Source organism: Apium graveolens, unplaced genomic scaffold (genome assembly GCF_009905375.1).
Source record: "Apium graveolens cultivar Ventura unplaced genomic scaffold, ASM990537v1 ctg1938, whole genome shotgun sequence".
Classification (NCBI taxonomy): domain Eukaryota; kingdom Viridiplantae; phylum Streptophyta; class Magnoliopsida; order Apiales; family Apiaceae; genus Apium; species Apium graveolens.
The window spans coordinates 74392-101549 of NW_027417459.1; the positions used below are offsets into that span (position 1 = coordinate 74392).

Consider the following 27158-nt stretch of genomic DNA (forward strand, 5'->3'; position numbering starts at 1 on the left):
AGTAACTTTCTCTTTTCTTCAAAAGTAAGTTCTGGCTTATCAGAGATTATTTTTTTATAATCAGGATTTAGAAACTCATTTTGAATTGGGTTTGAAGAATCATTAACATGAGTAGTATCAGAAGTTGTGATTGGTTGAATAACAGGTATTTGCTTCTTCATTAACTTGAGCAATGTCAGAGGTTAACTTCAGTTTTTTAGCCCAGTCAGCTCCATAAATCTTCCTTTTTTGATGAGCTTGACTTACTTCTTCTTCTTCAACTCTTTCTTCAGTATCAAATGCTTGAGCTACTGTATAGACTGGATCTATCAGTGTTTGAGATTTAGTTGCCTTAGATACTGATTTTTTCTTAGCAACAACTTTGGCTTTAGGTTTTGAAGGATTGGACTTCTCTCCTATATTCTCTTTCCCCTTATGACTCCTGTCAGCAGTTAAGATAGCTTGAGACCTAAGAGGTCTTTTAGCCTCTGTCTCACTCACCTCCCTTATGACTACCCCTTTGGTTGGTCTGCTAGAAGGATCATCTTCATATGGATCTTGAGAGATAACAGCAGCATCAATATTTGTTGTCTTCATGGAATTCTTGAATTCTTCCTACATTTTCCTTAGCTGTTCTAGATTAACTCCAGGATTTTATTTTTCAAAGATTCTTCTACTCACCTCAGAGTCAAATACTTGAATCTTTTGGTCCTTGTAGGACAGAGTTATATTTCTACCTTTTACTTTTAGAGTTTGAAGATACTGACTTGCTTCTGCACCAGCTTCTATCTCCACAATACCTTGGTCATCAGCAGCAGTTGTGACTTTCAGAGTTTGTTGAGTTGTTGTAGTCACAGTCAGTTCTTTAGATTTAACTCTTCTTTCACTTCTCCTACTTTCTCCACCTTGTCTAGATTGAGACCTAGTGATAGATTTTGATTAGCCACTAGTTCCAACTAGCTCTTCACCTATTCTCCTTACACTATCCTCGTGTCCCTCCTTATTACCTCCATCAAGATTTTTATCATCAGCATTTGTCAATGTCATCTGCTTGCATTTAGACTTAACAAATCTTCTCCCCTTTTTGGCATCATCACCAAGCAGTAGAGAAAGAATCAGCTCCGTTGAATTATGTACCTCTATAAGTTGTTCAGATATTTGAACTTGCTTAGTTTCCAATCTAGCCAGATTGGCTTCAATTATAGTCTGTCTGGAAACAATTGGTGCTATCTGCTTCTGGATTTCCTAATGAGTAGTCAGCTTTGAAGCAATCAAATATTCTTTGATATGAGAAGTAGTTGCTTCTTGAGCTGTATGCAAAGATCTTAGTACCAGATTAGATGCTTTCAGATGATTCAGCATGTCAGGATTTTGAATTCTCTGTTTAGCTATTTCCAAATGTTCAATAACATTGGTTCTGGAAATAGGATACGCAGCATCTTTCCATTTAGCATTCCAGATTTCATCAAAATAATCCTGCTTCTTTTTAGCATCTAACTCCTTAAGCTTCTGTTGCCTCACATGTTTAGGCATATCTTCAGGGAAGAATAGAACATCCTCAGGATCTATAAGAGCATTTAAAGCATCAGCTTCTTCATCATCATTAGATTCTTCATTTACAACTGGATATCGAACTATTTGTTGAACTTCATCTCCAACTTCAGCATGTAAGATAGAATCAGAAATTAGTGTTGTATGTGATCCAACAGCTTCAGAAGCTTCCATACCATCAACATTGAACTCCACATCTTCAAGAATTGTAGATAAATGAACTGGAGCTTTAGGATTTACTTCCAGAACCTCAGTACCTGTGGAGTACTGTGGTGACTCTGTAGTGGATAGATCTTTATGAATGGACTGTTATGCTACTACATCTTCAATAATAACAAGGAAAATTTCAGGTGATGAAATAGTAGAATGAATGGACTATTTTTCAACAAAAATAGGGATTGCTATAGGTGGTGGAATAGTAGATTGAATGGACTACATGAAAGTATCAGTACTTAGACCTGCGGGGAGATTATCAGCACTTTGCATATCAGAGTTTATTCGAGGATCAACAGACTGTTGTTCAGCAGCTGTTTCTTGTGTACTCTATGCACCTGCAAAATATAACAAGTAACATTTAATCTCTATATTCTTTTAAATTAGTCTCACTACTCCTCACACCATACAGCTCATAACTTTCAATAGTTAGAGTTTCCTCACAAGGATTACTAAATCCTGACTTTCATCTACCTCTCCTGTTTCCAGGAAGGATCCTGCCTTTATTTAGTTCTGTTTTTCTCTAAATCTTTTCAAACAACTCACAGATAGCTCAGATAATTTATCCTACAGAAATAAGAGGTGGCTAAAAAAAGGTGGTCTATGGTCATACAAATAGAGGTAGTCCTTAAATAAGGTCTAGAAATAATCATACCAGCAGGATTTATAACATGAATAGTAAATACTGATAAGACAAAATTAGTATTTAAAATAAATGCTGATAAAGTGAAATCAATATTTATACCTTGTGAATCTGAAGATTCGGCTTCTTTACAAATATTTAGTGGGGGAACTGATAAGATATCGGTAAATGGTGGTGATATATGAATTTTGCCTTCAACATCTTTTTCTAGATTAACTTCAGCAGGAGTGAAGTCTTCATTGCAACTTTGATGCAATGGTTTTTGTGTAGCTGGAGAATTAGAAGTTGTTGGATGACTTTGACACCCAGGTTCTTGTGTACTCTTCTCCATACTTGTAGTGTTAGACTCCTGAGCGGTTCTTCTTGAAAAGCAGTTGTCTGACTGAATCTTACAGGATCAAATTTCCCACAGAAGTCCTTGACCTGGGAGACTTCTGTGTGAATTCTGGCAGTTTTTTCATCATGCCATTGTTGAATGGACTTTTCATTCAGAGGTTCTTGTTCTTCAATATTTGCCGCACCACTTTGAGGTGCATTTTCTTGTGGGATTAGATTAGGAGATGTAGCTGTTGTACCCCTTTGAGATATAGGTTCCAGTTTTCTTGATCCAGGGAAAAGATCGTTCCCTTGTAGCCTCTTGACACTCTCTTCAACTTGTTCATTAGAGATTTTTCTTACTCTCTTACTGTATTACTTCACTGGAGAATCAGACAGAATCACAGGTGCATCAGGATTAGATTGAAAATCAGGACTTGATGTAAATGTCCCCTGTATCTCCTCAGCAAGTTCCTGCTTGATCTTGAGCAAGTTCTGATTATAGTATGCTTTGACCAATCTTCTTTTCTTTAGCCTTGGGCTTGTACCAACATCAAGATTTCTGGCACTTTGATCAGCATCAGTAGTTGTGCCCTCTTTAGTTGGTAGTACAACTGGTCCTGGAGAAGAACCAGATGAACTATTTGGAAATTTAGAGGATAAGGTAGCATTGTCCTCATTTGAATCTGATTCTAATCCAGCAAGCACAAGTTTTCTCTTGACAGATTCCGAAGGTTTAGATGAATGAGGAACTTATTTTGCATCAGCTTTTGACTTAGCTACATTAGGATTTGTAGCCTTTTTAGCCAATTCTTTCTTTCTTTTTACAACAGGTATCTGTTGGGAGACACCTAAGGTGACTTCTGTTTGTGGTTGTTGTGGTGGTTGTGTTTGTGTTTGGGTTGTTGTGCTTGGGTTAGCTACATGGGGTTTCCAATAGTTATGGCCTGTAACTGAGCACTCTGCCTGTTAGGTAAGCCATAAGTCACAGAGAGCCTTGTAATGAGCAGGTTCCTAGCAACCAAAGGTAACCTCAAATGAGCTAAAATCCTCTTCTTTTCATCTTGCAAAACTAAGTCAGAAAAAGCCCTTTTTGTCAATTTAAAACATGTCACTATTTGATTAGAGGGGATAGGAATATCAGGAAAATAAACATTGAAGATTAACTGACAAAATCTAGTATAGCATACAATATATCTATCAGTAGTTAATCTATCACCTATAAAAGATAAGACTACTCTACCAAAATCATAATTTGAACCATGAATCAGAGAGTAACCTATCAGTTGTGTCATGATCGGTAGAGCATCAAAATTAAAAGATTTGTTGTTGAAGGTCTTTGCAATCAAAGAAGAAATTATATTCCTTCCATAGTACATTCCATTTCAACTGACCAAGGTTCTTCAAGTCCTTGACATAACAAATCTCCCTAAAGAACCTCCTCATTTCAGCATCTCTGTAACGCCCTCCAGACCCGGGGTATAAGTCTGGGGGTTACTAGCTAATTACCAAACCTGTACAATCTGAATAATAATAATAATGACATATATCTAAACCCCTTTAACAAATAACCATGATCTTTTTAAGTTGAAGTATGAAAATAAGAACCACCAACTATTTTACAATAAACTAAGTTCAAAATCTTACAAACTCTCTGTATTGCAAACCATTGTCTAATCAGTTTCAAACTAAGTTCATCCTTATTCAAACACACACACACACACACACACACTAACTATCTACACTACACCTACTCGGGCAACTCAAAGCTTTCTTCCTGGATTGGGATCAACACCTTGGGTATGATAGGATCCCGAGGCTTGACCCGCTTCTTTATCACTTGAGTCCTGATGGGTTTCATATTTCTTCTTAACTGAAAATAATAAGGTGAATAACAACAAAAAAGGGTGAGCCAAAAATTGCTCAACAAGTCCGCAAGATATAAACAGTGTTAAAGTAGTTTAAATGAATCGGTAATCTGGGTACATCTGAAAATATATAACCCCGTGAGAATAAAAAGAAGGCCACTGCTGGCGAATATAAACGAACTAAACTGGACACAAGTTCGCATCTATACCCTGCTGATCAGCCAGAATATATTGCAGATCTATATCTCACTATATAGATCCATTCGGGAACCCAGGCTCTACGGCCCATCTCAAGGATCCGGTTATGTCCCGATCCTTAGGATTAAGTAAAACTTATTCCCAAAATATCACTATCCAGTACATAGAGTAGCAACCGGAATAATCGTTATGCTTTGATATATTCTAATCACCAGAATATATCAATATGTATGCGTAATAATTGGAATATGAATAAGGAATTCAAAGGAAAAGGAGAAATCAAGAATCGAAATGAAATATGATCAAGAGAATAACAAGTGTGTATCAGTGTTTATGAATAGAAATAAAAAGAATGCAAACATGATAAGAATCTTTAAGAAATATCACTATTCTGAAATTAGAATAGGGGAAAACCTTGCCTTCTGCGCGACTCACTTCAATTATGTCACCTTTGTCTATCACCGGCTCAACCTGCCTTGCTGGCTTAGCTTCTGTTAGTAAAATAGACTGATTTAATCATTTTGTACTTCAATTGTGTCTCGAATCGACTTCACGTCATTCCTATGGTCTACCCATGCGCGTATTATTGACTCGTATATTATTTATTAACAAGCAAGACTCGATTAACCACATAATACACCTAAGCACATAATCCACATAATCATTTTTATAGTTAAAATAATTTTTAGAATCAAAATCCACATAATCATTTTTATAGTTAAAATAATTTTTGGAGATTTATCGGACTCGCCTCTACACGCGATTTGGCTTATAATCAAAGGAATATCAAATTCAACTAATTTCTAGAAGAAATTAGGTTTTAATATTAATTTTAATGAAAATAATTCATTTTTCTGAGTCAAAGGGTTTTCGTTTCGCTCGAATCGGACTAACGGTCAAATTAATATCAATTAAAAATAGATAAATCAATTTATTATTCAATATATATAATTATTACTAATTATTAGACCATAAAATAATTTTTAAATAATTATTTAAGAAAAATCAGAACTAAAAATAATTTTTCTATAATATTTGGAATTAAAATGAATTTATTATGATTTATTGAAAATTATTTGATTAATTAATAATTAATTATAAATAATTAATCATAATTAAATAAACCTTAATTATATTTTTAAATAATTATTTAATAGTTGTTGTATTTTAAAACAATTAATCCTTAATTATTAGAATTAATTACAAATTATTACAATTAATCACAAATTATTACTAATTATACAACTAAATTGATCATTTACGAATCCTTAATTATTAGAATTAATTACAAATTATTACAATTAATCACAAATTATTACTAATAATCACAAATTCTTACCGGTTGTTCTACAAAAGACAAATCATGTTGAATATCTACCGGTTCATATTCTATTACATGCCTAGAATCAGGATTATATCGCTTAAGCATCGACACGTGAATCACATTGTAAATATGTTGCATATGAGGCGGTAAGGCTAACTCGTAAGCAACTTTTCCCACTTTCTTCAAGATTTCAAATGGTCGGACGTATCGTGGCTTCAATTTACCCTTGTTGCCAAATTTGCTCAACCCTTTTCATGGAGATATCTTGAGTAGCACGTGCTCTCCCTCTCGGTAGTCCATATCCTTCCTAGTTTGTTCTGTATACTTGCGTTGCCGATTTTGCGCTGCATCTAGTCGTGTCTAAATAAGTTCTATCTTTTCTTTAGTCTATTGAATTAATTTTGGACCCAAAATCTTGTGTTCCCCAACTTCATCCCAATATACTGGTGATCTGCATTTTCTTCCATATAAAGCTTCGTAAGGCGGCATTCCAATGCTTGCATTATAACTATTATTGTAATAAAATTCAACTGAAGGTAGATGTTCATCCCAACTGCCCTCGAAATCAATCGCACAAACTCGAAGCATGTCCTCGATTGTCTGGATAGTTCTTTCACTTTGCCCATCAGTTTGCAGATGATAAGCGGTACTCATGTTTAATTTAGTTTCAAGACATTCTTGAAATTGTCTTCAAAATCTTGAGTTGAAATGAGGATCTCGATCAGACACGATAGATATTGGTACTCCATGTCGCATCACAATTTTCTTGAGATATAAGTGCACTAGCTTTTCAAGTGAAAATCTTTCGTTAATCGGTAGAAAATGTGCCGACTTTGTTAATCTGTCAATAATTACCCATATCGCATCATGATTTGCTTTAGTCCTTGGAATTCTAACTACAAAATCCATCGCTAGATGTTCCTATTTCCATTCTAGAATATCTAATGGTTGCAGTAACCCACTCGGACGTTGGTGTTCCGCTTTAACTCGCTGGCATGTGTAGCATTACTCACCCATTCTGCTATCTCCTTCTTCATATTTGGCCACCAAAAGTTTTCTTTCAGATCGCGGTACATTTTTGTACTTCCTGGATGTATGGAATACTTTGAATTATGCGTATCTCGCAATATTTCTTCCTTCAGTTCTGCCACATTAGGGATCCAGATTCTTGATAAAAAGCGTAGGATTCCTTCATTATCTTTCTGGGTTGTAATTTCTTCTCCTATTAAGTCATCATCTTGACCCATCACTTCTTCTTGACATCGGCGAATCTTTTCTAATAATTCCGGTTGAAAAGTCATCGCGTAGATAGCTTCAGTAGATTCATTGGGAACACGAATCTTGATTTCCAACTTACCAAATTCCTTTGCTAATTCTTCACATGAAGTTAACAAATTCAATCTTTCTTCCCGGCTCAGTGCATCTGCCACAACATTCTCTTTCCCTGGATGATAACTGATCGTAACATCGTAATTTTTAATCAATTCCAGCCATCGGCGTTACCTCATGTTTAGTTCCTTCTGCGTAAAGATGTACTTCAAACTTTTATGATCCATTTAGATTTCGTATTTTTCACCGTAAAGATAATGTCTCCAAAGTTTCAATGCAAATATGATCACTGCTAATTCCAAATCATGCGTAGGATACTTCTGTTCATGAGGTTTTAATTGTCGTGAGGCATATGCAATAACGTTACCGTGTTGCATCAGTACACATCCCAATCCGTGCTATGAAGCGTTGTTATAAATAACAAAATTTCCATGCTCATCTGGCAATACAAGTACCGGTGCGGTTACTAACCGATTCTTCAGCTCTTGGAAACTTTCTTCGCATTTGTCATCCCATATGAACTTTTCACTTTTTCGAGTCAACTTGGTCAATGGCGTTGCTATTTTCGTAAAATCTTTAACAAATCTTCTATAGTATCCTGTCAATCACAAGAAACTTCGAACTTCGGTTGGTGTCTTTGGTCTTTCCCAGTTCAACACAGCTTCAATTTTTGCTGCATCAACTTGAATGCCTTCTCTACTGATCATATGCCCTAGAAACTGCACTTTCTTCAACCAAAATTCGTATTTCGAGAATTTTGCGTACAGTTGTTCTTTCCTTAGAATTTCCAAAGCAATCCTCAAGTGCTCGGCATGCTCTTCTTCAGTCTTCGAGTAAATCAAGATGTCATCAATAAATACAATCACGAATTTATCCAAATACCTCTTGAATACCCTGTTCATCATATCCATGAATGCTACTGGCGCGTCGGTCAAACCGAATGCCATTACAAAAAACTCATAATGTCCATATCTAGTACGAAAAGCAGTCTTGAGGATATCTTCAGTTTTAATCTTTAATTGATGATAGCCCGATCTCAAATCTATCTTCAAAAACTATGCGGCTCCTTTTAGCTGGTCGAACAAATCGTCGATTCTCGGTAAAAGATATTTATTCTTGATAGTCAGCTTATTCAATTCCCGATAATCAATGCATAGTCGCATGTTGCCATCTTTCTTCTTTACGAACAATACAGGTGCACCCCACGGGGATACACTGGGTCTTATGATGCCTCGGTCTAGAAGATCTTGTGATTGTTTGGACAATTCTTTCATTTTAACTGGTGACATTCGATACGGAGCTTTCAAAACTGGTTATGTACCTGGCGCTAAATCAATCGTAAATTCAATTTCTCGGTCTGACGGTAACCCTGGAAGCTCGTCTGGAAAAACATCAGGAAATTCACACACAACTGGAATATCTTTTATTTTGGGACTCCCCTTTTCGGTATCTAACACGTAGGCTACGTACATTTCACATCCCTATCGAAGCAAGCGTTTAGTCTGCATTACCGTCAGAAATTTCTTCCGCTGTTTTTCGCATTTGAACATTACCGTTGCTTTTTCCGCAGTTCGCAGTTTTACTTTCTTGTTCCCGCAATCGATCTGAGCATTGTGACAAGCTAACCAATCCATTCCCAAAATAACGTCAAATTCTCCTAGCTTAAAAGGAATCAGATATACGGAGAAATGATGTCCGGCTATTTCAATATCGCACGCAGGACATACTCGATCTACTGGAACTTGGTCATCATTTGCTAATTTTATAATTAACGTCTCACCCAACCATTCAATTTCGCAATGTTATTTATCAAGGAATTCTTCAAAAATAAATGAACGTGTAGCACCAGAATCAATTAGTACTTTTGAATTTACTGAATTCACCAAAAGCGTACATACAATTACACTAGGACTCTGCACGGCTTCTTTCATTGTCATGTTGAAAGTCCTTGCTCTGGGTTGATTAGGCGGCGGTGGAGGAGGTAATGCCAACACTTTCGGAATACTAGCTTCCATTGCTGGTCCTTTGCAATTTCTGGCGATATGCGTATTCTTTGCACAAGGGTTAAATCTCAAAGTGGTCACTCCAGTGAAGGGCATGTATCAAAAAACCGATTCTAATTATCGGAGACTCATTTGTATCATTTTAGTTGCTAGTAATTACAATATCGTTAGTCAATATAGTTGACTTAACGAAAAACATTATGAATTAGCAAAAGTAACAGTTGGAGTCCAACTAAGCATGTCTAATGTACAAAGCAAGCCATATATTTACAAATAATACATATATGATAAATAACCCAGCATATATAACCCATTTAAACATCTATATATCCTATGTTCTCGATTAATATCAAGCATTACCGGTTGCTCTACATGATCTTAAGGATGTTAATAGGAGGGAATATAACCGCTTACTTTCTCAATTCACCTGGCTGTTATCGGTTTTGAACGAAGTCACCATCCAGACTTTTGTACGTCATGTACCTATCACATCCACATCCTTTATGAATATCAACATAAGGTTTCCCTTGGTGAAGTGTCCATGCATTACCAGTACCATCCTTTGTTAATTTTTTTTATACAAACCAGTACCATCTTTTGTAGAGCTAGAACCGAGCTGCTGTAATATAGAAATGAGTTACATGTTATAAATAAAATGCTTGACATTAATTTTAATGATCAGGTTTTTATTTAGAACCACACTGCCCACCAGTTTAGCTTTTGCTTAAAGATTCATAGTTGAAGTTCAACATTATAGTTGATATAAACATATAAACTACTGAAGGTGATATATATCACGGATCACCCGAACAGCGTCTAAAGTACACATACGCAATGCATCAGAAGAACACTGAGAACTCTATTGTGGCTACAGGGCTTTAAGATGTCATGAAGTTAAGAGCCAATGTATGAAACGAATTAAACTGTTTCCCACTAGATCCTGGAAGGGAGTGATTTTTATCCGCATGAACCCTAATTAATGTACATGCATTTTACACTTTTAAATATTAGATCTGTGGCAACCTTGTCCACCCTGCCCAAGTCAACAATGCCACCTCCATTCTTCCGTCAAGTCAACAAGCTCAATTAACGGTGCCGTCATTACTAGCAACTAAAGTGATACAAATGAGTCCCCAATACCTAGAATCAGTTCTTTGATACACGCCCTTCACTTCAGTGACCACATTAAGATTTAACCCCTTTCCACAATGGTAGCAAGTAACTTCTGTCTTTTCCGTTGGACATTCGTTAGAATAGTGCCCTTTCTGCTTACATTTGAAACACGTCACATCCGCTTTAATACAGACGCCGGTATGTTTTCGACCACAAGTCTTGCAATACGGCACTGAGACTCTGACAATTCCCCGTTGGCTGGGAGCTTGGAAACGATTACCTATTTTCTGGATACCTTGTCCTATTCTTTTAAAATTCAAATTTGTCCGGGTTTGAAATCTCGGCTTCCTGCTGGAGCGGCTTTGGAAACTTCCCTGTCCTCTTTCCTTTTGCGATCTTTCGCTTTCTCCTTCAATAATTAAGGCTTTCTCGACTACGGCGTTATAAGTCGTTAATTAAAAAACTGTAACTTGTCCACTGATCCACGATCATAATCCTTCTTGAAATCTTTGGACTCGTTTTTCTTCAGTATCAACTTATTCTGGAACAAATCTAGTCAATTCGGTAAATTTGGCCTCATACTCTGTCACTAACATATTTCCCTACTTCAACTCCAAAAACTTAATCTGCATTTGATTCTTCACATAGCAAGGAAAATGTTTCTGTAAGAACGATTCTTTAAACCTATCCCAGGGTACAACATCTTCACTTTCTAAAGCCTTCTTAGATTCCCACCAATAGTTCGCTTCTCCTTTCAACAAGTAACTAGCAAAGTCAGTCTTGTGGTCTTCACCAATCTTCACAAGTGCAAATTCTTTCTCTATTTCTTTCAACCAAGTGGTAGCCTTAATAGGATCTGCTGTTCCATCAAATTATGGAGGTTTAACCGACTGAAACTGCTTGAAAGTAACAATAGGTATAGTTGGTGGTATCTAGGGTTCGGGACGCGGTGGCTGTTATAACATTTGTTGTTGAATCTGCTGTTGTTGTTGCTGCATCTGTTGTTGCATCATTACCATCTGTTATTGTATCAGATGGAACATTTGGGTCATGGTATCATTGGTCTGTTCTTCGGAGTTGCTGTTGGAAGTCTCGGTTCTAGTCTTTCTCTTTGGTACCATTTGCTGATAATAAAACAAGTGATGTCTTTTTAACAGTTTATTAAACAGTTGACAGTAGGTAAGAAAATAATTTGCTTAATATAAAAACAGAAAATATAAACAATTAAATAAAATTATTGTTCTTTTTTTTCAGAATTTAAAGTACGGAAAATTGTAAAATAATAAAATAAAGGTAAATGTTGTAAAACTGTAAAGACTGAAATTTAGATAAAGACAATTTGAAAAAGTTCATTTTATATATAACACCAGCCTCAGGTGTGGATGTTTGGTACAAAAAGTCTCGTTCAAAACTTTCATGGTTGCTGCTACTACAAGTCAAGCTACTACTATACACATATACTACTCACTATACCATATTAGGCTGCATCTATATACATCAGTCACCTACATTACGTCAGTCCCCTGTAGTCAAAACCTCAGAATCCCGGTGGTATACGCCTCAACTCGTCTTGAAGTATCTGAACCACTATCTGTGCTAGACGGAAAATCATATAAAACTCTGCAAACGAAGGCGGCATGTCATGTGTCAAAGCATCTAACTCCCATGTAGCACTCTGTTAGATATATTTGATAATGTCATGTCTAATATGATTTGTGTTTAGTTTTCAGATCTTACATAAACAGGACAAATCAGTACTTAACTGGAAATCAACACTTATATTGAAGTCAGAACTTAAGTGGTCAGAACTTAAGTTATCAGGAGATATTTATCAGAAGATAATATCAAGACTTAAGGGGACTTTCAGATAAGGAAGGCGGCTGATTGAAAGGAAAGAAGATCAAGACAAACGCAAGAAGAGATATGCATGAAGGAATTCTATGAAGAATAAAATACTTGGAAGAAAAGATATCTGATTGATATATTTTAGGAAGCAGAATTATATTCCATATCAATTAGTGATTATCTTGTAACTGTGTAGTATATAAACACAGACATAGGGTTTATACTATAAGTGTTATCATTATCGAGAATAATATTCATTGTAACCCTAGCAGCTCTCGTGATATTTGTTCATCACTGCGAGAGGACAGTTCCATATTGTAACCGAGTTTATTAATTGAATAAAGTCTGTTTTCTGTTACTTGAGTTCTTTAATTCGATTTAATTATGATTAACACTGTATTCAACCCCCTTCTACAGTGTGTGTGACCTAACAAGTGGTATCAGAGCAGATCTGTTAACACACAAACAGTTTAAGATCCAAAAACAATCATGTCTGAAGCAGAAACTCCAACCAAGTCCACCAAAACTGAAGAACCTCCAAAGACTCAAATCCATAGTCGATATGGGACTATTAGAGTTCCCATAATGAAACCATCTGAATATCCCATATGGAAGGTGATGATGTCTATGTTTCTGGAAGCTACAGATCCAGAATATCTTGACAGAATCAATGAAGGACCACACAAACCAACCAAACTCGATGTTGCAGTTGTAGGTGAAGCAGCAAAATCTATACCAAAGGAGAAGAGTGATTACACTGCTGAAGATATCGCATCAATTGCTAAAGATGCTAAGGTACGACACTTGCTGCATAGTGCCATTGATAATGTAATGTCAAATAGGGTAATTAACTGCAAGACTGCAAAGGAGATATGAGATGCCTTGGAGACAAGATGTCAGGGAACTGATTCAATTAAGAAGAACATGAAGACTATACTCACTCAAGAGTATGAACACTTTGACTCAAAGCATAATGAGTCATTGACTGATTTATATGACAGATTTGTCAAACTCTTGAATGATTTGTCACTAGTTGATAAGGAATATGATCTTGAAGACTCAAACCTTAAATTCATGTTAGCTCTTCCGGAAAGTTGGGATTTGAAGGCCAAAATTATAAGAGACAACTATAATCTTGAAGAAACAACTCTTGATGAAATTTATGGGATGCTCCAAGACTCTTGAACTTGAGATGGAACAAAGAAGCAAGAGGAAAGGAGGAAAGTCAAGGACAGTTGCTCTTAAGGTTGAGGAGGAATCCCCCAAAGCAGCTACCTCAAGGAAAGGCAAGGGAAAAGCTCTCATCACAAAGTCTGAGACTGAGTCATTAAGTTCTTATAGTGATGATGACTCAGAAACTGAAAGCTTACCTGAGATGGATGCTGATGAAGAGATGATGAAGCTGTGTGCTCTTATGGTGAAAGGAATCACAAGGATTGCATACAGAAAATTCAGGAAGGGAAAGAAGTTTTCCAGGAAAGGTGCAAGTTCTGATAAGAAAAGTTTCAGAAATATATGAAGGCAAAGGAGGGAAGTCTGATAAATGAGATTACACAAATGTCAAATGCTACAACTGTGGTGAGAAATGCCACATATCTCCTGATTGCAAGAAAGTGAAGAGTGACAAAGGCAAGGCTCTTGTCACAAAGAAGAAAAGCTGGACAGACACTTCAGATTCTGAAAGTGAGGAGAACTATGCCTTGATGGAAAATGCTGATAGCAGTTCCGATGCTGCTGAGCTAAAGGTACCTCAAACTACTTATGCCTTTCATACTAATGATATTAATGAGTTGAGAAGATATCTTAAAACCATGTTCATTAGTTATAGAGATCAAACTTTAACATGTGAAAGATTAACTCCTGAAAATCTTGCTTGTAAAAAGAGGAATGATTATTTAGAAAAAGAGTTAGTCATGTTCCATCAAACTCAGAAAGATAGAGATGATGCTTTCTATGTTAGGGATGAAGTACTTAAAATGAATGAATCTCTAAAAACTGAGTTAGAAAAGGAAAGAGAGATTATCAGAACTTGGACTAACTCTAGCAGAACAACTCAGAATTTGTTAAGTAGTTGAAACTGGAAAGAGAGCTTAGGTTTTGGAGATGATAAGAATGATAAAGGAACTGTAGAAATTAAGCCTAAGCATAAGCTAAAAGATGTTAAGAATGTAAACAAGGTAAAGTCACCTAGGAAAAATAGGAATGGAAATGAAGGTGTGAATAAAAGCAATTATTTTAAGCCTATTCCTAATGCTCCTAGAAAAACATGTCATAATTGTGGAAGTTCTAACCATCTGGCTTCTTTTTGCAGGAAAAATAAGAACATAAACTCCTTACCTTCAAAATCAGGATTTAAGAGTCGGTCTGTTAGATATAAGCCACAAAATCCTTATTTTCATTGTGGTAGTTTATGGCATTCCATTTATACTTATAAGGAATATCATAGTTTGTAATATGATTATTATCAAATAAAACCTTCTTTAAAGAAAGTTAGCATTGTTCCTTCTAGTGTAAGTTCTGATACAAAGTCTGATAGTGTAAATGCTGATAAGAAAAATGTTAACAAAAACTCTGATTCTAAATCCGCTGGAAATGTTAACAAACTTAATAAGGCCAAAGGATCCAAGCAAGTCTGGGTCCTTAAAACTAATCATTAATGGTCTTTGTGATTGCAGGGCAACAGGAAAAACATCCTAGATCTGGACAGTCGATGATCAAGACATATGACTGGAAATAAAGCCCTGCTATCAAACTTTGTGGAGAAAGCTGGCCCAAGTGTTTCTTATGGAGATGGCAACATTGGAAAAATCTTGGGATATGGCAATATCAATTTGGGGAATGTCATCATTGAAAAAGTAGCTCTGGTCTCAGGACTTAAACACAATCTGCTGAGTGTTAGTCAAATCTGTGACAGAGGTTATCCTGTGGATTTCTTTGAAGAACACTGTGAAGTTGTAAGCAAATCTACAGGCAAAGTTGTTCTGAAAGGATATAGGCATGGTAACATTTATGAAGCCAAGCTTTCAACAAGTACTGATGGTTCTGCAATCTGTCTGTTAAGTAGAGCATCAATTGAAGAAAGCTGGAATTGGCACAAGAAACTCTCTCATTTAAATTTCAACAATATAAATGAACTAGTCAAGAAAGATCTTGTGAGAGGACTACCTAAATCAGTATTTGCTCCCGATGGCCTTTGTGATTCATGTGAGAAGGCTAAATAAAGAAAATCTTCATTCAAGAGCAAGACTAAATCATCAATTCTTGAGCCTTATCACCTACTACATGTTGATCTATTTGGTCCAGTAAATGTCATGTCTATTGCAAAGAAGAAATATGCTATGGTCATAGTGGATGAGTTCACCAGATACACATGGGTGTATTTCTTGCACACAAAAAGTGAAACTGCATCTATTTTGATTGATCATGTTAAGCACCTGGATAAATTGGTCAAAGATTCTATGAAGATTATAAGAAGTGATAATGACACTGAGTTCAAGAATTTAATTATGGAAGAGTTCTGCAAAGACAATGGAATAAAGCAGGAATTTTCTGCTCCTGGAACTCCACAACAAAATAGAGTTGTTGAAAGAAAGAATAGAACTCTTATTGAAACTGCACGAACTATGCTTGATGAAGCAAAGCTACCAACCTATTTTTGGGCTGAAGCTGTGCAGACTGCTTGTTTTACTCAGAATGCAACACTCAATAACAAGCATGGAAAGACACCATATGAGATGGTGAAGAAAAAGAAGCCAAATCTGAAGTATTTTCATGTATTTGGATGCAAGTGTTTTGTTCTTAAGACTCATCCTGAACAACTATCCAAATTTGATCTAAAAGCTGATGAGGGAATTTTTGTTGGATATCCACTTTCCACAAAAGCCTTCAGAGTCTACAATTTAAGAACAAGGGTTGTCATGGAATCTATCAATGTATCTTTTGATGATAAGAAGATTACTGGACTTGAAGATTTCAATGATCATGATAAGCTGAGATTTGAAAATGAAGATTTAAATTCTGATACTGTAAATCCTGACAGTCTAAATCCTGATACTGTAAACTCTGATGGATTAAACTCTGATGTTATTGAATCTGTGGTGACTACGCTAAATGAAGATGCACCTGTGCAGGGGGAGCATATTGAAGATACAACCACATCTCAAGAAGCATCAGAACCTACAACTGGCTCTTCAAGTTCCGATTCATCAAGTTCTGATGAGCCAAGTTCCGATAATTCTGGAAACTCAAATTCTGAAGGATCCAACTCAGAGAGCATAATTTCAGGTGGAGCATCAGAAAATGTTGATGAGGACAGCATGGATCATGGGGGAGCATCCAGTTTTAGAGAAAACCTTCCATCTGCAAGGAAGTGGACTAAATCGCATACACCTGACTTAATTATTAGAAATCCTGATGCAGGTGTCAGAACTAGAACAGCTACATCAAATGAATGTCTTTATAATTCTTTTCTTTCTCAGACTGAACCAAAAAAAGTGGAAGAAGCTCTTCAAGATGCTGATTGGGTGCAAGAAATGCAGGAAGAGTTAAATGAATTTGAAAGAAACAGAGTCTGGACCCTAGTGCCAAGACCAAAGAACAGATTTGTTGTTGGTACAAAGCGGGTGTTCAGAAATAAAACTGATAGTGATGGCATAATTACAAGTAATAAAGCAAGGCTGGTTGCAAAAGGATATTCACAACATGAGGGAATTGATTATAATGAAACATTTGCACCAGTTGCTAGATTGGAAGCCATAAGGATATTTTTGGCTTATGCTGCTCACAAAAAGTTTACTGTCTTTCAAATGGATGTGAAAAGTGTTTTTCTCAATGGAGAATTGGAAGAGGAAGTATATGTTGAACAACCTCTAGGCTTTGTAGATTCCAAACTTCCAAATCATGTCTACAGGCTTGATAAAGCACTCTATGGCCTTAAGCAAGCTCCAAGAGCATGGTATGAGACTTTAGCTCAGTTTCTTCTGGAAAGTGGATTTAACAGAGGAACTATTGACAAAACACTGTTCTACCTCAACCATGGTAAGGACTTACTTTTGGTGCAGATATATGTTGATGATATCATTTTTGGTTCTACAAATGATAGACTTTGCAAGAAGTTTGCCAAACTGATGCAGTCAAGATATCAAATGAGCATGATGGGGGAACTTAGCTATTTTCTGGGCCTTCAAGTCAAGAAAAATGAAGAAGGCACTTTTATTTGTCAATCCAAGTACACCAGAAATTTGCTGAAGAAATTTGAAATGCAAGATTGTTCAAGTGCATCCACTTCTATGGCCACTGCAACAAAATTGGATAAGGATACTGGTACATCAGTAGATATTACTGATTACAGAGGTATGATTGGCTCACTACTTTATCTAACTACAAGTAGATCTAGTATCATATATGCTACCTGTCTTTGTGTAAGATTTCAAGCAGATCCAAGAGAACCTCAGTTAACAGCTGTGAAAAGAATTTTCAAGTACCTTAAGGGTACAGCTGATCTGGGATTGTGGTATCCTAGAGAATCAGACTTTAAGCTAGCAGGTTACTCAGATGCAGATTTTGCAGGATGCAAAATTGACAGGAAAAGCACAAGTGGAAGCTGCCAATTTCTTGGAGGCAGATTAGTTTCTTGGTTTAGCAAGAAACAAAAGTCAATTTCCACATCAATTGCAGAAGCAGAGTACATTGCTGCAGGAAGTTGTTGTGCACAGATTCTTTGGATGAAGAGTCAGTTACTGGATTATGGGTTAACATACTTTAAAATCCCTATTTACTGTGATAATCAAAGTGCTATTTCTATGACAGGTAATCCAGTTCAACACTCAATGACAAAGCACATCAGCATTAGGTACCATTTCATTAGGGAACATGTGGATGAAGGTACAGTGGAATTGCACTTTGTTCCAACAGATCAACAACTAGTAGATATCTTCACAAAACCACCGTGTGAAGCTACTTTTACAAGATTGGTAAATGAACTTGGAATGGTTTCAGGTTCTTTCTCTAAATCTGCTTAGTTTATGTTCTGATACATCAGACTTTATGATTAGTATTTACAGATATTACTATCTTTGTGTATTCTGTGCTTAAATTGAAAATTGCTTAAGTGCTGATTGTTGTCTGATGTGAATTTCTAAACTCTGATAGTGATATGAATGTTTCTGTGACTATTCAATCCAATGAGGATAACTGTGCTAGATGCTGACCTAGTAGTATTTAATATACTAAGTCCCATGTTTGAAGTAATTGTTTATGTGAAAATCTTTTAAACACAAGCAAATTCTTTTATTGAGCTTAGTTAAGTTTACTTTGTGTATCTTATTACTAAGTCAAAAACTAGAATAATACTTCTTATCTGTTAAGTTCTGATGTTAGTAAATCTGATGGATGTACTAAGTGCTGATAAACCTGCCTTATCAAAAGAAAAAGAAAAAGAAATAAAAATCAGGTACTCCTTTGAGATCTAGAGTGAAAATGTGGAAGGGATGACCCAAGTGCATTGCTGGTATTAAGTAATATGCATTAGAAAAGCAAAATAAAATTTTCTTGGTGACTTTTCAAACTCTATGATTACTGGAGAAATACTCTGATAATAGCATAAATTCTAATAAACAGTCGTGACTCACTTACACTGAGAAGCCACTGTAAAAAGGAATTTCAAAAGATGCATAAAATGAACACAAAACAATTGAGGTGGACTCATGCATAAACTCATTCTTTAGTAGACTTCTAATATAATGACAGATTTTGAGCAAAGTTCTTAGTTATGCCTTATTTTTAAGATGTACTGAAGTGAATCAGACTTTAATCTTTATCTGATATTTGACTTTCTGCACACATACACTCTATATGAATGATGAAAATTACTGTGGTGATAAATGTTGTTTTAGATGAACAGGTTAAGTGTCAGTTGCATAAATTCTGAGGACAAGTTATGATGGAAGTTCTGATGATTAAGTTCTGAAGAAATGAAATCAGAATTTGTGTGAAGAATTACATAAATAGGCATTCACCTTTCGAGTTAAGGAATCATGTTCTGATGACTGTTAAGTTCAGATATAAGTCTAAGTTCTGATATTAAATCCTGATTCTTTACTTGACTTATTTGTGGTTACAATCTGAAATAGTTATATTTAAAATCAGAATATGTTTAGGTGAGATATTAACAGTCAACATAATTTGGGTTCGTGGTACTCGTACATGCACAGTAATTCCTATTTGTTTCGTGTGCTCATTAACTCCTGTTTTAAGCTTCCAATGGCTGTTATTATTACTCATCAGTCTAGGGAATCGAGGGGTCATTATTTGTACTTGTAATTGTTGCCCAGTTCTCGTGTCCCTTGGTATTCCATTGGCTATTTAAACCATCGATTCATTCCAGCCAAAACATTCTTCACTTTCTCACAAACTCGCTCTCTTTTCATTCATATCAACAAAAATGGCTGAGTTTGGTTGGTTTTACAACTATGGCACCGAAACTGTGCATAATTTTCAAAATGGAATTCCAACTGCATATCCTATCAACAACATTCCTCATAATCTCTGGATTCAATTTCCAGAGATCATCAAAAATGACTTGTTGACTGTCCAAAGAGATCTACATCTCCGTTATCTTCGTCAGCAAGAATGGATCATCCATCTTGCAGTGCTCTTCATCAGCAACAGAAGGAGTTAGTTGTTAGGCTTCTTAGCTTAGGACTAAAACTATTGATGTTAGGCATTTTAGACTAGGGCAATCTTATATTTTATGCATGTAATTGCTAAATTTCATCGAATGTATTTGCTTGATATATTAATGAAATTTTATCTTCTTGCAAGATTTTGTCTCTAAGTCGTTTCTTATTCTGATGACATTTTAAATCCTGATACTAACCATATACTACGCCATAGATGGCCTACAGCAACACCTAAAAAATGTTACAACGGGCCAAAAAAATGTTACCATAGCCACCCAAAAGACCTAAGGTAACATAAAATTTAAGTTGCTTTTTTTTGAGTTACCTTTGGCCCCTAATGTAACATTTCCTTTGCCCTGGTGCAACATGGACTTTTGTGTTACAATAGACACCAAAGGTAACATCAATATATGTCTATAGTATCACACTATGTATGTTACCTTTGAACTTTGAATTTGCAAAAAAAAATGGGGCCCACTTGTGGGGCCCATATTAGGGACCACAAGTTGGCCCCATTTTTTTTATAATGATTTGTATTATATTAATTTGACAGAATTTGTTTGTAAATATAACACATATACCATTAAAATGTTTTTCATATGTAAAAAGCAATACTACATGAAATTATTCTATTCGAAATCGACAATCCCAAAATATCATTAAATACCACAAAATGTATTACATCCAAACCAACTCAAATATTCAAACCATCACATGTCTAAAACTATGACAACAACAATTATTTTAACTAAACAAAATAGTTCAGGTTCTTTACTAAACATTAGAAAAAAAAAGATAAACTTAATAAAATAGTAACACTAGAAACTCTTCACATTCTCCTACAAGATCTGGAGCTTTAAAATTTAAGAACTGGTGTTGGTTTCATTTCTGAATGTTAATTTGACGCCTTCTTCAAATTTCATAAGAGAAAAGCATAACATTTGAATTAGTTTGCTGATGTCCATTGATATGTCAGCAGGGGACTTGACACCGCGATCAATCTGAAAAGTAAAGATTTAAATATCATATTTGTAGGAAGCAGAGGAAATCGATATCCAATTAGGTGAGTGTGATTGATTGAATGTTGCGTGCTTTCTAGAAAGGGCACAACTCGCACAAATGATTATACATAAGTGAAAACAATGATAAGATGACTGGGAAAGTAACTTTTGATTCAGGGTTCAGTGTTTATGGTAGACTTACTAATGATGGCGATATTGGTTTGAGTAATGAACTTTTATAAACTCTAACAGCTGCCACTGTCTCTGCCATTTGGAGCCGTGATAGTCTGTCTGGCCCCCAACATTCAGAACCAGTTGCATTTCATTACATCCTGGACATAACACAAACATAGTGTCATAACAAACATAAAGATAATAAAAGAATGAAACAATGGAAAATGGACCAATTGAATCATATGCACGAAGGTAAATCAGTGATGTTTTAGTGAATTGTGACTAAAATTCAATGCAAGTTATCGAGTAATCATGTGATACAACAGATTAGATTTATCATATGATGAACAGCATGGCCGATTCAATCTCTGATTATGAATAATTTATAATATAGTTTTTACTTTTATAACATGTGAAGGTAGAATATTTTCTCCCGGAAAGGTATATCTAAGTGTCCTCTTGCTGTAGCTAAAGGATATCGCAATCCAAATGGTATTTTGCAGAAACAACTTGAGCATGATATATTCATCAGCAAAACCTGATGCACTGAGATGATACTGGTGGGGTGTATATATTCCAGATAAGCTTAATAAAATTGAACATAATTGATGAAATAATTAACTGATCTCATGATAATGATTGAAGAGAGCAGTATATTTTTTTAAAGGAAAACGTCACAGCAAACAAGTGCTGGAATTTTCTTTCATGAATAAAACACAGCAAAAATTGTATCAAAGGGAATGGTACAAGTGTAAATACATGATTGAAGAAGACTGGATTTCAGAAATCGAAATAACACTTCCTTCTGATATTTATGTCAGTATATTTGAATGTTAGTTTATCGACAATCCTAGTTAGCATTTTGCAGTTTTAGACTAAGAATGTTGAGATGTTGATCTGTAAAAGCAGATGGATTGAGCTGATGATATTAATAGGTTGCATATAGCATTAAGGTAAGATTTCAACAATTAAACTTATATTGCAAAGGGATCACTACTAAAGAACTTCTGAATCGTCTGAATATATGGAAAAGACTATTTATGATAACTCCCAATTATGCTTATCTTAGTTATTACACAATTAATTAATATCAAATGTTAAGGAAACGTGTCAGACTTTGTTTAAGGTATAATGGGTCAGACTTTCAATTTGGCACGACAGAAATACCCGGGGACTACCAATATTGATTGATTAACAAACTAGAGAAACTGGAGCATAACAGCAAGGAAAGTCATGTGAGGAGTTATATGTAAATGTACCTGGTATCATTTGTTTCATTTGGCGTTGTACAGAAGGAAATGAGATAGTTGGCAGCACTGTCACATATGAAAGCACCGACCTTATTATCATAGACATAACTGTACGCCGTGGGACACGCCTTTTTGAACACGTTAGCGTAGTTTGAAGCCTTACACTTATCAGGTGAACTGTAGTTGCCGGTACAACAATACTGAGGATCACCAAAAGCCACGCAAGCACTCTTACAAGCCACCCCTTTCCCGTCTGAACTTATCTTTAGCTCGGATGGACACACGCTGTTGACGTCCATACTACACTATGTCCTTGAATAGTTGAGTCCACCTAATGGGGAGATCATGATCGGCAAGTTATAACCATCAACCATGCTAATGTCAAAGAAATCCCTTCCACCAGAACCATCGATCGAGAACTCAGCTAGAGTTGCTCCCCCTACAGATCTACTGCCCGTACATTCCAGCCTACTGGAGCCACAATCGCCTGTGAGGCAAGTGAAGTTTCCAAAAGAGTCTTGGACATATTGAGTCCTACCATAGAACCAACCGGTCCAAGATGATGGTATATTGATGGTTGTAGTTTCGCCTTTCCGAAGTTTAACTAGTGGTTGGAACATGAGTAGCGGTGTTGGATTTATTGTCAGGCCAGACTGTCTGGTTACATTTGTTAAGTAATGTTACTGTTGCGGATGAAACTACTCCTGTAAAATCAAATTATATACACCAGGTTATACACATGATGTATAGAACAGCTTGTAAAGTTGATCAAGTACAAATTTGTTACCCGAAATTAGTAGATGTGGAATCAAGTAAGCCAAAAGGGAGATTGATGAGCAGACTACTCCGGACATTTGGTTTTGTATTAATAATATGTCAGATTTTTCAGTCATACAAAAGAAAGGGACCAAGATTATCCAAAAGATTTGTTACAATCATTATGTAATTGGTTCGAATTCTCAGTTGATTATGAATAATTTATCATATTGTAAAAGTGATGGCTATATTGAGACAAGGTTAAAAACAATCAATACACATGAAGACACTAAGTTGAACTATGTAATAGAAACAATTCAATATTTGAACAAAATACAAATAATATCAAGCTATGATCATTATCCCCGACGTGAAGGGCTATCATTTAGAAATAATATCTAGCTATGATCATTATCCCTGAACTGAAGCTTAGATTTTAAAAGAACAAGAAGCCCGTGATATATAACACATAGAAGTACTGTGATCATTAAATTAACAATAAAACAAACACACTAAAAGCTTCGAACAACATTATGGTACAAGAAGACAGTAAAGAAATTACCATGGTTGAATCCTACATGATATGCCCTTGGAAAAGTGATTACAAAATCTCCTGGGTTCTGAACTAACCTAAGAATTAAAATCATAATATATTAAAATCATTAATTTCCTTATTAGATTTTGTAGTCTTACTTGCCGAATGTGACATACAATATTCAATTCAAGCTCACACACTGAGAAACAACATAAAACATATAAAAAGAGATGGAATACCTTGATGTAGAATCGTAAACTAAGCCCAAGCTCTGAATTAGACCCAAATCAAACCAAACTAACCCTGGAACAAAAAGATAAACCAATTACTTTGAGAATTTAACCAAAAAAAATAAATCACAAAAACCCCTAATTCAAATAAAAACCCTAATTTTCTTTAAAGCTTGAACCCGCAGACCCATACACATCGATTTGTAAAAGTTTAACTCTGAATTGAATAAAATCGACTTTATTATACCCTTAATGTAGAGAATGGCGGAGAGAGAGCAGGAGGGAACTAGATGAGTGAGAGAGAAGAGTAGTGAGAGAGAGATCCAGAAGAGAAATAGAGTATATTGACTTTTCGAAATTTTTTAACGTACTGCCTGTTTGACAAAAATTCCCGCTTCTCCAAATTTTAGCCAAATTTTAGCCGCCTTGTTCAATTCACCTCATATTTTGTTTTTAACTTTTTTTAAATAAATTATTATCATAATGAATTGTAACTAAATTATTTAAAAATAATGTCACTACCTACAATTTATAAACTCAAACAGCAAATTAAGTTATATCAAAATTAGTTAAATTTAAAATTAAATAATAGGATTAATTTATTTTATATTTTTTTAAAGATAAATTTTTATATATTAATAATATAATTTTAATTTAATATTTAAAACAAAATAATCATTATTCACTTATTTCAAAAAAGTAACATTTTTAAATTATTACTTAAATATAATGTAAAATTAAATAATTTAAATTCACATATTTTAAATATATCTTATTATTTTGTAAAATGATAATATTTTATTCATTAATACCCTATGGTAACACATCTTAAAATATGTTGCAGTGTGTAACACTTTCTATCTATGGTAACATGTTGAAAAGGCTATGGTAACATCAAATGTGTCATGTTGCAGTAGACAAAAATAAGCATAGCTAATGTAAAATTAAATTGTAACACTCATGATCAAACTATTGCGATAGGCCATCTATGGCGTAGTGATATTCTGATGACCTTTTTAGCTCTGATACAAATCAAGTTCTGATGTTGATGTGGCAGTATTTATTTACTTGGTTTATTTTTGGTCATTATCTCACTGGTCATATTTTTACAGCATATTGGTAAAGCAGTAATAATAATTTATTAAGTGGGAACATTTTTTTTTAAAATTTAAAATAAAACTGAACGTCCTTGATTAATGGGATTACTTGGTAAGTGGAACAGTTTTTCTCCTTGAAAAACTGAATGTGATAAGTAATGATTACTGAATACCCGTGCCCATTAATTATCTTTTACTGCTGCATGTCTGACAGGTGTCTCAATGGCTATTTTTTTACCGTGTATAAGTAAAAGAGAGAAAAGATTGTAAAATCTTTTATTCACTTTCATATTTTATATCTCTCTTTTATTCTCTCTCACATCCACTGATGATTTATCATATAGCCATTTTATCAAACACCTTACAGGCAACTTAATTTCTCACTTATTTCTCATGGCACCCAAGGATTTGATTGTAGATGGAGCCAAGTTTGTCCCTAACAACTATGTTGCAATCTTGAACAAGGCTGAAGTTCCATCTGATTTGTACTTTGTGCAAGATTTTCTAGCAAATAGTGAGATTGGGTATGCTTTGACCCAACCTCAAGCCATTTCAAGCCAACAAGTTCTGACGTTCTGGCGGACTGGGCATTTTGATATTGGTGGTGCTACTGCTACTCCAAGCATCGTTTTTGAAGTGAATGATGTTGAGCACGTGGTTACTCCTGGAGCAGTTCGTAAAGCTCTTCAATTACCAGAAGGCTATACTTTTTCAACAGTGGAGGAACCTGTTCTACAGTAGTTCATGGCCAGTTTGGGTTATGAGGGCAGTTTGGGAAAGCTTGGACAATTGAAAAGAGCAAAAATCTGGAAGGAATGGAGTTTTTTCTTCGATTGTATCACTAAGGCATTCGCCAATAAGTCCTCCAACTTTGATGCCATTCCAATTATGAGTCAGCACATCGGGTATGCTCTTATTCATCAAACTCACTTTGATTTTGCAAGTGTTGTGCTAGGTTTCATAGGGGATAGGATGACAAAAGATAGGAATGTAGTGTACTTTGCTAGATTTTGTCAGCTTATATATAACTTCTGTTGTGCTAATGAACCCCAACCTACCACTGATTTAATTCCACCTTTTAAACTTGCAAAACAGGCTTTTAATGACTTTTTAAATGCTGACCTTAAGAAGAAAGTGGTTAGACCCTTACAGATACCTCAGTATGTAAAATAGATCCTGGTAAATGCTGATCCTCACACCTACAGATATGTTATTCCTGATGTTCAACCCACCAGCACATCCAAGCCACCACAACAACCATCAGAACATACCACACTTACACCTCAAACTTCTCAACCTCAACCTACTCAACCCTCAATCAAAACATATTTCAAACCTTCACAGATATCTCAACCTTCATCATCAGCACATCCTGTGAGGCCTTCATCTTCAAAGCCCAAGAGGACAAAGACTGTACCTCAGACACAACAGAAGAGAAGGAGGATTGTTTTAAGAGATGAGTCAGACAGTAAGGAACAAGTTCCAGTATCAGAACCTGTTGTTAAAGAAGCTGAGAAGGTCTCTTCTCAGAAGGATACTGGAATTGGGGGTTCTAAGCTTCTCAAAAGGCTTAGAAGAATGTATTCTGATGAAACTCCCAAAGTCTCTCCACCTTCAAAGAGACATAAAAACCAAAGAGCCAGGAGGCCTGTCAGTGTATCATCACGTTCTGAAGAAACTCTGGCAGAAGGAGCTAAGGAAGGGGGTCAGGAATCTCTGATCCTAACAGAACCAATTGTTGTTGATTTTCTTCCTTCAGCACAATCACTGCCTACTCCTCCCGTGTCTCCTGTAAATGAACCAGTACATACTGAAAACCCAGGCACAAGTGCTGAGATTGATATTCACAACCTGGTTGTGCCTGAGGTTCTGTACTTAGAAGCTCCACCAGCACCAAACACTCCACCACCAACACCACTTCTTGATGCTGATTTTAATCCAGAATTGCCTACAATACCTTCTCTGCATCTAGATACTGAAGATTAGATTTTAAGTGAGCATCAGAATATGGCCGTTGATCAGAACTTAGTTAGAGATCAGCACTTAGAGGATGAT

The 27158-nt window shown here is 35.6% G+C and overlaps 1 pseudogene; it reads right to left on the bottom strand.

Moving 5' to 3' along the window:
- Positions 1-3076: 3076 nt before the first annotated feature.
- Positions 3077-24203, bottom strand: LOC141700238 (thaumatin-like protein 1b; annotated as a pseudogene).
- Positions 24204-27158: the final 2955 nt, after the last annotated feature.